Source organism: Leopardus geoffroyi, chromosome A1, assembly GCF_018350155.1.
Source record: "Leopardus geoffroyi isolate Oge1 chromosome A1, O.geoffroyi_Oge1_pat1.0, whole genome shotgun sequence".
NCBI classification, from domain to species: Eukaryota; Metazoa; Chordata; class Mammalia; order Carnivora; family Felidae; genus Leopardus; species Leopardus geoffroyi.
The window spans coordinates 209,810,563-209,823,736 of record NC_059326.1 but is presented as its reverse complement, the minus strand read 5'-3'; the positions used below and the strand labels follow the sequence as shown (position 1 = coordinate 209,823,736).

General features: G+C 35.4%; 1 protein-coding gene across 3 annotated transcripts in view; it reads left to right on the top strand.

Annotated features, from left to right (window-relative positions):
• Window positions 1-13,174, top strand: part of NIPBL (NIPBL cohesin loading factor) — a 201,077-nt gene that overhangs the window by 36,945 nt on the left and 150,958 nt on the right. The gene's annotated exons all lie outside the window — the stretch shown is intronic.

Here is a 13,174-nt window from a genome sequence, read left to right as displayed (position 1 = left end):
TTACTAATGGTTTATCTGATATGTCATTTGTAAATATCTTCTTCCATTCTGTTGGTTGCCTTTTAGTTTTGCTGATTGTTTCCTTCACTGTGCAGAAGCTTTTTATCTTGATGAGGTCCCAGTAGTTCATTTTGCTTTTGTTTCCCTTGCCTCCGGAGATGTGTTGAGTAAGAAGTTGCTGTGGTCGAAGTCAAAGTGATTTTTGCTTGCTTTCTCCTCTAGGATTTTGATGGCTTCCTGTCTTATGTTTAGGTCTTTCATCCATTTTGAGTTTATTTTTGTGTATGGTGTAAGAAAGTGGTCCAGGTTCATTTTTCTGCACGTCGCTGTCCAGTTTTCCCAACACTATTTGCCGAAGAGACTCTTTATTCCATCGGGTATTCTTTTCTGCTTTATCAAAGATTAGTTGGCCATACGTTTGTGGGTCCCTTTCTGAGTTCTCTATTCTGTTCGGTTGATCTAAGTGTCTGTTTTTGTGCCAGTACCATATACTGTCTTGATGATGATAGCTTTGTAATACATCTTGAAGTCCGGGATTATTAGGCCTCCAGCTCTGGTTTTCCTTTTCAGGATTGCTTTGGCTATTCAGGGTCTTTTCTGGTTCCATACAAATTTTAGGATTGTTTGTTCTAGCTCTGTGAAGAATGCTGGTGTTATTTTGATAGGGATTACATTGAATATGTAGATTACTTTGGGTAGTATTGACATTTAAATAATATTTGTTCTTCCAATCCATGAGCATGGAATATTTTTCCACTTTTTTGTGTGTCGTCTTCAGTGTCTTTCATAAGCTTTCTATAGTTTTCAGTGTATAGATTTTTGATCTCTTTGGTTAGGTTTATTAGGTATTTTATGGTGTTGGTGCAGTTGTAAATGGGATCGATTCCTTGATTTCTTTCATGACTTCATTATTGGTGTATAGAAATGCAACCGATTTCTGTGCATTGATTTTATATCCTGTGGCTTTGCTGAATTCATGGATCAGTTATAGCAGTTTTTTTTGGTGGAATCTTTTGGGTTTTCCATATAGAGTATCATGTCATTTGTGAAGAGTGAACGTTTGACTTCTTCCTTGCTGATTTGGATGCCTTTTATTTCTTACTGCTAAGGCTGGAACTTCAAATACTGTGTTGAATAACAGTGGTGAAAGTGGACATTCTTGTTCCTGACCTTAGGGGGAAAGCTCTCAGTTTCTCTCCATTGAGGATGATATTAGTGGTGGGTCTTTATCATATATGGCTTTTATGATCTTGATGTATGATCCTTCTATCCCTACTTTTTATCAAGAAAGAATGTTGTATTTGGTCAAATGCATTCTCTGTATCTGTTGAGAGGATTATGTAGTTCTTGTCCATTCTTTTATTGATGTTATGTGTCACATTGATTGTTTTGCAGATATTGAACCAGCCCTACATCCCAGGTATAAATTCTACTCCTTTTTAGTGGGGTCTCTGTCTGGTTTTGGAATCAAGGTAATGCTGGCTTCATAGAATGAGTTTGGAAGTTTTCCTTCCATTTCTGTCCTTTGAACAGCTTCAAAAGAATAGGTGTTAACTCTTCTTTAAATGTTTGGTAGAATTTCTCCTGGAAAGCCATCCAGTCCTGGACTCTTGTTTTTTGGGAGATTTTTGATTACTAATTTGATTTCTTTACTGGTTATGGGTCTGTTCAAATTTTCTATTTCTTCTTGTTTCAGTTTTGGTAGTTTATATGTTTCTAAGAATTTGTCCATTTCTTCCAGATTGCCCATTTTATTGAAATATAATTGCTCACAGTATTCTCTTATTGTTTGTATTTCTGCTGTGTTGGTTGTGATCTCTCCTCTTTCGTTCTTGATTTTATTTATTTGGGTCCTTTCCTTTTTCTTTTTGATCCAACTTGCTAGTGGTTTATCAGTTTTGCTAATTCTTTCAAAGAACCAGCTCCTGGTTTCATTGATCTGTTCTGGGTTTTTGTTTTTGTTTTTGTTTTTTGATAGCATTGATTTCTGGGCTAATCTTTATTATTTCCCATCATCTGTTAGGTCTGGATTTTATTTGCTGTTCTTTTTCTAGTTCTTTAAGTGTAAAGGTAGGTTGTATATCGGAGACCTTTCTTCCTTCTTTAGGAATGCCTGGATTACTATATACTTGCCTCTGATGACCACCTTTGCTGTGTCCCAGAGGTGCTGATACTTAATTTAGAAAAGGAATATGGGAGGGGCGCCTGGGTGACTCAGTTAAGCATCTCATGATCTCACGGTTTGTGAGATCGAGCCCACATTAGGCTTTGCACTGACAGTGAGGAGCCTGCTTGGGATTGATTCTCTTCTCTCCCTCTGTCTGTGTCCTGGGTGCATGTGAGTTCTCTCACTTTCCCTCTCTCTCAAAATAAATAATTAATTTTTAAAAAAGAAAAGGAATGTGGGACGAAGGGGAGTGGTTGCATTAAGCTTTGTGGCTGAGATGAGTTGTGAACATCTTAAGTTTGAATTGTCTGTGGGACAGTCAGTTGAAGATGTCCAGCAGTCAGTTGATAATATAAGCCTCAGGTTTAGGGAGAGGTCAGGACTGAGAGTCATCAGCATGCAGGTTCAAAGTAAGAGTGGTTAGTGTTTGCCATGAAGAGTAGTCTTATAGAGTTAAAAAACCCATTCCTTCCTCAGGGGTGCCTGGGTGGCTCAGTCGGTTAAGCGTCCGACTTTGGTTCAGGTCATGATCTCACTGTTTTGTGAGTTCGAGCCCCGTGTCAGGGTCTGTGCTGACAGCTCAGAGCCTGGAGCCTGCTTCAGATTCTGTGTGTGTCTCTCTCTCTCTCTCTGCCCCTTCCCCACTCACGCTCTGTCTCTGTCTGTCTCTCTCAAAAATAAATAAACGTTAAAAAAAAATTAAAAACCCATTCCTTCTTCATTGCTTTTGGTGATGTCCCCACTAGCCAAGATTCGTTGTGGTTTACTTTCTATAATTTTTAAAAATTTTAACAACACAGTTTCTTTTAATCTGAACCTAATCATGAGGGAAAAAATCAAAGCAACTCAAATTGAGAAAGACTGCAAAACAATTGGCATTAAGTCTTCAAAAATATCAGTTCCTTGAAAGATTAAAAACATTAGATTGAGGAACTGTTCTAAAAGAGACGTGATAATCAAATATAGTGTGATCCTTGATTAATTGATTGAATGATCCTGGATGGCCACTTTTGAGGATGTTATTGGGATAATTGAATATAGATTATATATTAGATAATTATATCAGTGTTAAATTTAAGTATGGCAATTTATTATTCTGGAGGAGAATGTCCTTTTTCTTAGGGTGCAGTGTTATAATGCAGTTAACTCGGTGGTTTAGCACACACATAAAAGTAAGTACTGTCTATGTAAAGAGAGAAAGGAATAAAACAAAAATAAGGTATAAAACAAATGTGAGGGGCGCCTGGGTGGCTCAGTCGGTTAAGCGGCCGACTTCGGCTCAGGTCACGATCTTGCGGTCCATGAGTTCGAGCCCCGCGTCGGGCTCTGTGCTGACAGCTCAGAGCCTGGAGCCTGTTTCAGATTCTGTGTCTCCCTCTCTCTCTGACCCTCCCCTGTTCATGCTCTCTCTCTGTCTCAAAAATAAATAAACGTTAAAAAAAATTTTTTTAAACAAATGTGAGTTTGTATTACAAGAGTTTTTTAGTTAAGTGAAAATGTCTAGTATTCTTAATATACTTTTCAGTATGGTTACATATTAGAAGTTGGATAAAATTGTTTTTATTAAATGTTTGTGTTTTATCCATTGATTATGGGAAATAGTTTAGACATAAAGCAAATGGCCTATCATGGGGTTCTTCTCTTTGAGCCAAGCCTACTAAATAAATGGACCAGAATTATAATTTATTATTAATAAACACTGTAAGTCAGAATAGGGTAAGTTTACACTATAATCCACAACCAAAGTTTATTCTTGCTGATATTAGCCAATACAATTTATCAACACAATTTATACACTAAATTTACACAGTTTAGTGAAGAGAATTGCTTCACCCAGTAGCTCAAGAAGCCAGAGTGATGGGAGTTTCTGACAGCATGTAATGGCACATCTGGAACATTTGACCTCCACAGTGACCGCCACAGGAAAAGAAAGAGCTGGAGGGTTTTCCCATTGTCTCTTAAATATTTCAGCTGTGAAATGACACACAGGTCATTTCCACTTGTGGTGCATTAGCCAGAACCAGTCACATGGCTCTGCCCTATTGGGTAGAGTCTGGGTCATGTGGAGAGCACATGGATATTTGGTGACCAATAAATGTCTGTCACATTTTGTAGTTCGTCTCAAAGAAATAGTGTTGGTAGTCTTAAAATCTATGGATAATGCCGACTGTTGCCATAATTCTGCTTATTAAATTGTAAGAAAATAATTTTTTATCAATTTTAATGCCAGGAAATGGCTTATTGCTATAATATTGACTATTTCTCACATAACCCATTTTTTATTTATTATCTTCAAAACTGTATAGTAAATGTAACCTGAATTTGAGGGAAGTTTAGTAGTTTGCTTATAGAATATTATCATTTGGAGAGCTTATGTAGTTTTCAGATTTTGCTTTGCTGTTTTAATTTTAACAATAGCTACTTTTAAATACTATTTTAAACTCAGAGCTTTTTTGAGATTTTTTTAAAAGGGGAAATCCTCAGGAAGTTTTTATTTTTCTTTAAAAAATTTATATTATTTGCCATTAAAATAGCATTGGGTAGTATTTTTCTGAGTGTGGTTTATCAAACACTTGTATAGAACCCAGTATATAACCATTCCCTTATTCTTGGGCATTTATTTGGACATTTTTCAGAGGTATAAATTCTAATGTATTTCTAAACAGATATCCAAAAATTTTTGTTTGTCTTAAACACATGTGAAATGTATATATAGATTAATTAAACCTGTATAAACTTTAGTAACATTTATATTTCTAAGGTATGGCTCAAAATTAATTTCTAATAAAAATTTGAATAGAACTACAAACAATAGAAAACTTCATTTTTAATATTTAATCTTAGGATGTTTGATCTAAATCTATTAGACAAAATCAATTAACCATATTCCTCAAATTGACTTGATTCCTATACAGACTCTTCCTACATAGTTCTTCTTATCAAGTTTGGTAAATTATAATACTTTTGTATTACCTTATTAGATCACGTTCTGAGGTCAGGTATAGACAGATTCAATAGTTTTTTTTTTTTTTGCTCCAGTAATTCTTGATGGGAATTTTTTCAAAAGTAATACCGTTATGAAAAAACACTGAAGCTGTCTCTTAACTATAGCATCAAAGGGAGAGGATTACATTTTATTTATTTTTCTTTCTTTAAAATTTAATTTTTTTCAAGTCTGGTTAACATAGTGTTATATTAGTTTCAGGTGTATGATTTGATGAGTCAACAGTTCCATATATTACTCAGTGCTCATCAAGATAAGTATGCTGTTAATCCCCTTCACCTATTTTACCCGTGCCCCCACCTACCTCCCCTCTAGTAACCATCTGTTCTCTGTAGTTAAGAATCTGTGAGTTTTTTGGTTGTTGTTTGGTTGGTTGGTTGGTTTGGTTTGTTTTCCTCGTTCCCTTGTTTTGTTTTCTTCAATTTCACATGTGACTAAAATCATATGATATTTGTCTTTCTTTGGCTTATTTCACTTAGCATTATACTCTTAGATCCATCCATGTTAGAACTGGCAGGATTTCTTTTTTATGGCTAAATAATATTCCGTTGTATATACATACTACATCTTCTTTATCCATTCATCTATTCATAGACACTTTGTTGCTTCCATAATTTGGCTATTGTAAATAATACTGCAATAAACATAGGATGCATAGGGGCATCTGGTGGCTCAGTGGATTGGGCATTTGGCTTCGGCTCAGGTCATGATCTCACGTTTTGTGAGTTCAAGCCCTGTGTCAGGCTCTGTGCTGACAGCTCAGTGCCTGGAGCCTGCTTCAGATTCTGTGTCTCCTTCTCTCTCTGCCCCTCCCCCACTTGGCTCTGTCTCTCTCTGTCTTAAAAATAAATAAATGTAAAAAAATTTTTTTTAAACATAGGGTGCATATATTTCTTTGAATTAGTGTTTTCATATTCTTTGGGTAAATACCCAGTAGTATGATTCCTGGATCGTAGGGTAGTTCCATTTTTAATTTTTTGAGGAACCTCTGTACTGTTTTCCACAGTGGCTGCACCAGTTTGCATTCGCACCAACCATGCAAGAGGGTTCCTCTTTCTTCTTATCCTCTTCAACACTTGTTGTTTCTTGAGTTTTTGATTTTACCCATTCTGACAGGTGTGAGGTATATCTCATTATGGTTTTGATTTGCATTTCCCTGATGATGAGTGATGTTGACCATCTTTTCATGTGTCTGTCAGCCATCTGTATGTCCTGTCTGGAAAAGTGTCTGTTTATGTGTCTATTTTTAATTGGATTATTTGTTTTTTAGGTGGTAAATTGTACAAGTTCTGTATATATTTTGGATACTAACCCTTTATCAGATACGTCATTTGCAGATATCTTCTCCTATTCCAAGTGGGTTGTCTTTTAGTTTTGTTGATTTTTCCGAAGCTTTATATTTTGATGTAATTCCAGTAATTTTTGCTTTTGTTTCCCTTGCTTTAGGACACATATCTAGAAAGGTGTTGCTGTGACCAGTGTGAGAGAAATTACTGTCTGTGCTCACTTCTAGGGTTTTTATGGTTTTAGGACTCACCTTGAGGTGTTTAATCCATTTTGAGTTTATTTTTGTGTATGGTAAGAAAGTGGTCCATTTTCATTCTTGTGCATGTAGCTGCCCAGTGTTCCCAACACAATCTGTTGAAGAAAGTGTCTTTTTTTTCCATTGCGTATTCTTGCCTTCTTTGTCAAGGACTAATTAACTATAAAATTATGGGTTTATTTCTGGGCTTTCTTTTCTGTGCCATTGATCTGTGTGTCTGTTTTTGTACTAGTCTACCATACTGCTTTGATTACTACCGCTTTGTAATATAACTTGGAGGTCTGGAATTGTGATCCCTCCAGTTTTGTTTTTCTTTTTCAAGATTCCTTTGGCTATTTGGACTCTTTTGTGGTTCCATACAAATTGTAGGATTATCTTCTCTAGTTCTGTGAAAAATGCTGTTGGTATTTTGATAGGTTTTGCATTAAATGTGTAGATTGTTTTGGGTAGTATAGACATTTTAACAATATTTGTTCTTCCAATCCATAAGCATAGAATGTCTTTCCGTTTCTTTGTGTCAACCTCAATATTTTTCATCATTGTTTCATAGTTTTCAGAGTGCAGGTCTTTCACCTCTGTAGTTAAGTTTATTCTTAGGTTTCTTTATTTTTAGTGCAGCTGCAAATGGGATTGGTTTTTTAAATTTCTTTTTCTACTGCTTAATTATTAGTGTACAGAAGTGCAGTGGTTTTCTGTATATTGGTTTTGTATCTTGCAACCTTAATGAATTCATTTATCAGTTGTAGTCGGTTTTTTGGTGAGGCGTTTACGGTTTTTAACATATAGTATCATATCATCTGCGCATAGTGATAGTTTTTCCCCTAACGTCAAGAACAAGACAAGGATGTCCAGTCTTACCACTTTTATTCAGCATAGTATTGGAAGTCCTAGCCACAGCAGTCAGACAACAAAAAGAAGTAAAAAGCATCCAAATTGGTAAGGAAGAAGTAAAACTTTCACTATTTGTATGATTACATTTTAATATTAAGAACCTGTGTAAAGGTTGACATGTCTGAAACAGTTATTAAGTAACTTTCTTTAACTTAACTTTTGTTCAGTTAAAGTCAAAAGAGGCTTAAAAAATTGCCAGCTCCTGTTCATCAGTCTCATCTGACCTTTGTTTTGATACATAAAGACAGTGTAAATCTTACCACATAGTGGTATGTAGTAACGCATGCCTAAGAATTTCCAGAGTTGCCTTCATTTTTTGTAAAAGTGGTGCTAATTGAACACCAGAAATTCTTTGCGCAGCATCAAATTCCCTAAGGATCTGGCTGTTAGCTTATAAGTCAGTGAAATCATACTTCATCATTTATTATCATTGGTAGAACACAGACATAAAGAAATGCATCTGGTATCCATTTCTTTACCACATCATTATCTCCATGGAAAAATATATGTGGAATAACTGCACTCTGTTGTTGCAAATGAATTGCCCTTGTCATTTCATTTGTGGTAATTTTCCTTTCTTTTTTTCCCATCTATTTCCTGATGAAAAAAAATTAGTGGAATTTCTTTTCTCAGTACACTTTATCCAAATTTGAAGTAGATTCTGTAGTAAAGGTAGATAATTACCGTCTGGAAGGTTTCTTCTTTTTTACAAGTTCCTTTAGATATTTGGATTTTTTTTCTGGTAAGTTAGAAGGTGACTCTTGTTTCCAAAATTATTTACTAAATTATTGATTTAGTTAGGAAGAAACAGACAACTTTCTCTGAAACTTTAAAGCCATCTTGTTTTTGTATTGGAACTGTCAGCATGTTTAATACCAGTGTTTTCACTAAAGGTGATTTTTTTTAAGTGAATTTTACCAACCAGTTAAATTTTACTATGGGACTGCCAACTTTTTATGTTGCTTAGAGGGGACATTTTAACTTTACAAAAGGGTAAAGTAGGAAAGATAACTTCAGAATAAAAGATAGCCTTTCCATCTGTCGGTTGTCAGTATCACATTAATATATTTATATCTTGCATGATCTCTATTACAGGTTCTCATCATTTTTAAGTTATTACATCAAGCAGCTTCTCTGGGAGGGATAAGGTATACAAATACCAGAAAAATAAAACTATTGCACATTACACCCCTGATCATGGGTAAAAAGGAGAAGTTTGAGAAAGAAAAAGCATCTCAAGTGACACAAATGCAAATGTTTTCAAAGACTAAAATGGCATACATTGATGATAGGAGAACTGAAGGGCGTATAGGTTTGTGTCATTTGAGAAGCACTTGTTATAAGCATCCTATTTATCAGAGCATTTCAATAAGTAGCCATTTTAAAGAAAAATATTAAGTAAATAATGGTACACAGATGATACTTGAATGTGGTGAAATCACACAAGTAGATCTTGAATGAGTCATGATCAAGTTGTTAGGACACGTGTGTCGCTCAACTTTTGATACCTGAGTGCGTAAGTCTAGAGTTGATGCTTTATATTTAGTAAGCTGAACTTGTATTCTTTGATGATAAAAAACATTACTATAAAACAAGAAAGAATGTTCTTAAGTGATAATTACAAATCTGTTTCATATGTGTTCTATAAAATGGACATAGCATATTATGTTTTCTTTGCTACTAGTGGCTATTAAAATGGTCTCATTTTGTAATTGTTTTCCAGCAAAGAAAAGTGTTGCTTGTGGATGCCACCTCCCCACCCTGCACTCTTCGTCTCTGTAGCCTGGCTACCTTACATACTTTTCAATGGCATCTTTAACCGGTGTCTGGGACGTTACATACCTTTTTGTTAGTTTCTAATTTTTTTCAAAGACTGAGCTTATTCTCTCATCTTAAAATACTTTATTGACTAGTTTTCAGCAACTTCTTAAAAAGTTTATACTGTTTAATAATGGTTTAACCATAATATTTAGCCATAATGTTTATATCAAACTTTGAAGATGTGTATCATACCTAGACTCAGAAATAGAGATCTGTATTCCCCAGCCTCTTCTCTGTAAGTCACTGTGGCCACTTTGCTCTCCATTCCAGTTCTTTGCTTTGACTGCTGCAAAATATTTTGCTCTTGCTATTTTGATCTTATCGTTCAGGACCTATAAATTACATTTTAGAGTGGGTCAGTTTTATCTCCTCTTTAAGAAACTTTCTGATTATCTTATTCTTTTCTCAATGCCAACTACTACACTCTAATTCTCTAGCTAATTTCTTAGTGCCTCCCTACCCCTTCACACCCACCAAAAGAAACTCATTCCATATTACATTTTACCCTTGGGCCTAAAGTGCACTATATGTACGTTGAAAAATAAGATTTCATCTCCTGTAAAAATCGTTACCGATATTTCCATGAGTACATACTGCTTCTGGTTTGAGTACTATTTTGAGAATGGAGTGAGAGATGTAAAAATCTAGGCTAAAATCTTAAAACTATAGCAAAATTACCATTAGAACCATAATGGTCTGATGACATTTATCCTGTTATAAGAGTCACACCAAAGCAAAGTAAAAAGGACTCTTCACTTGGAACTATCTGGTAATACTGTGCCTGCCTTCTTCCTTACCATGGAATGAAGATAAGCATTCTACTGAGGATTAATTTGCTTTATGTTCTTGCCAAGTTAGAATCAAAAGTGATGATTTAGAACTTGAGAACTTAGGAAGATAAGCCTGTACTATCACTAACTTTTACCAATTTTGCAGCCCACACACACATAAAATAGCAAGGATTTTAGTTTGCTTTCAATTAGATAAAGGAAAACTCATTTACCACAGAGTAAAATCCTATAATTTATAAAGCTCTTTCATGAAAATGCCAGCTTTCCAAAATGAATGTGATTAGTACAAAAAAAATTTTTTAAAAATTTTGTAATGTTTATTTTTTTGAGAGAGAGACAGAATGTAAACAGGAGAGGAGCAGAGAGATAGGGAGACACAGTCAGAAGTAGGCTGCAGGCTCCAGGCTGTCAGCACAGAGCCTGACGAGGGGCTCGAGCTCACAAACAGTGAGATCGTGACCTGAGCCGAAGTCGGAGGCTTAACCGACTGAGCCACCCAGGTGCCCCCCAAAAAATTGTTTTTAAATTTATTGGGGTGCATGGGTGGCTCAGTCAGTTAAGCGTCCAGCTTCAGCTTAGGCCATGATCTCGCAGTTCGTGAGTTCAAGCCCTTCATCGGACTCTGCCTTGACAGTGTGGAGCCTGCTTGGGATGCTCTTTCTCTGCCCCTCCCGCACTTGCTCTCTCAAAATAAATAAATAAAAAGTAATAATAAAATAGGGGTGCCTGGGTAGCTCAGTCAATTAAGTGTCTGACTTGGGCTCAGGTCCTGATCTCATGGCTTGTGAGTTCGAGCCCCGCATCAGGATCTGTGCTGACAGCTCAGAGCCTGGAGCTTGCTTCAGATTCTGTGTCTGTCTCTCCGCCCCTCCCTCACTAGTGCTCTCTCTCAAAAATAAACCTTAAAAAAATTAAAAAGTAATAAAATAAAGTACTTATTTATTTTGAGAGAGAGTGCACATGCAAACAGGGGAGGGGCAGAGAGAAAGGGAGAGAAAGAGAATCCAGGGAAGCTCTGCACTGTTAGCACAGAGCCCGAGGTGGGCTCGACACAGGGCTCAAACTCAAGAACCATGAGATCATGATCTTAGCCAAGATCAGGAGCCAAACGCTCAACCAAATGAGCTACCCAGGCGCCCCTAGTACAAATTGATTAATGATTAATGCTTTAAAACTTTTTATTTAACTTTATATTGCTTTGATAAAATGTAACTCATTAGTAAAGTGAAATAAATGATTCTTTTATTGCTGAAATACAATGTTTTCCTCAGCATGGTTCTTAAAAGTATATTACCAGTTTTTTCTACTGCCTATTTCCTACTTCCTTGTTTTTCATTTAATAACCTTGGATTTTGATCCATTTCTTAAAAATTGGATCTTTATTATAATTTCCGTCCTCTTGTAATTCTTACCCTCAACATATCTGTTAGCTCGATATTTGAATAAGGAAAACATACTATTCTTAGGATAGGTTAAGTAGCATTTTGAGGTTGCCCACTTTAGGAATATATTCTTTTCATTCTTTCTGTTTTTTTTTAAAGTAAGCTCTGTGCCCAGTGTGGGGCTCGAACTCAGGACCCCAAGATCAAGAGTTGCATGCTCTACTGACTGAGCTAGCCAGGCTCCCCAGGAGTATATTCTTAGGATTTTTTTTTGAATCTGTAGGATCTGTGTGTGAAACAAAACCGTGGTTAGATTTTCCTTTAGTTATTAGTGTGTATTATACTTTTAACCTAGTATGTACTATGGGAAGTACCAAGCACATATCTATCTAATTTCTCTGGGATCACTTTGGCTTTTTGACTGTGATATTTGGGATTACTACATGGTAATATAAAACCTATGGGAGGTTTTATTCCACAGACTCCTGGATTTGACTTTCCTACTTACTCATTTTATGAAGTTAGGCAAGTAAGAACCTCTCTGAGGTCCACTTTTTTGCCTGGTTTCACTTAATATTTCACTTAATTTATCTGATAGTGTTGTTATGCCTAGACTTGATAATTTTATGTGCCATGGCAATTTCGTTGAGAGGATAAATGACATGTCAAAAAGCAAACCCTTGTAAACTGGTTTACCTTTCCTTACCTTACTTTTGGTAAAGGGAATTTTAGTGTGAGCGATGATAGGTCAGGCAATATATTTGTAGATTTGAACTACAGCTTTTTATTCCACCACCTTTAAGGACTTTTAGGTACTTTCCAGTAATATCTCTTATAGACAAAGTTAAAGAAAAAATACATTTTATTTTTGAGAGAGACAGAGCACAAGAAAAAATACATTTTAAAGAAAAGATGTGTTGCAACTAATCCAATTGAAGCTGGCTTCTGTGAGCCAGTGATGCTACTCTCTCAGGTAGAAATTTTACATTTTTTTTTTTCTTTCCCTGAATGAATAAGTTGAGGGCATTATTTTTATTGATATCTTTTAATTTAGTAACTAGGGTAATCTTTAAATCTTCTTGATAAATAATTTTTTGTTAGAAACTACTTATTAAGATCCTTTGCAGAAATTGACCTGTTTCATACCTTTATATTCATTCTTTTTTCTGTGACCTGAAACTTGAAATATTTCTATTACTTTACAAGTTAGGTATTCTGTTAAATACTCTTGTAAAATTTTATTTCTAGGAGAAGTTTTTTCTGGAGGCATGGAAGTTACTTATAACTTAGTTTAGTCTTGAGAATTTTGGGCTTTCTGTGTAAAGTCTGTATTAGATATTAACTTTCTGGCTTGAATATGATTTAAAGGGTTGTATATTATTAACCAGTAGGACCCAACTAATACTGGTAGGTGTGAAATATAGTTATATAAGAATTACAAATTGAGTCCTGCCAATTTCTAGTCTTGTAACATGTAGGTAAGGTCCAGTTTTGAGGGTTTTATTGATGATTAATTTTCATTCTATAAATTCCTAATGAAGATGGTTAAGAGTTTGCAAGTTCCAGTTAGCTATC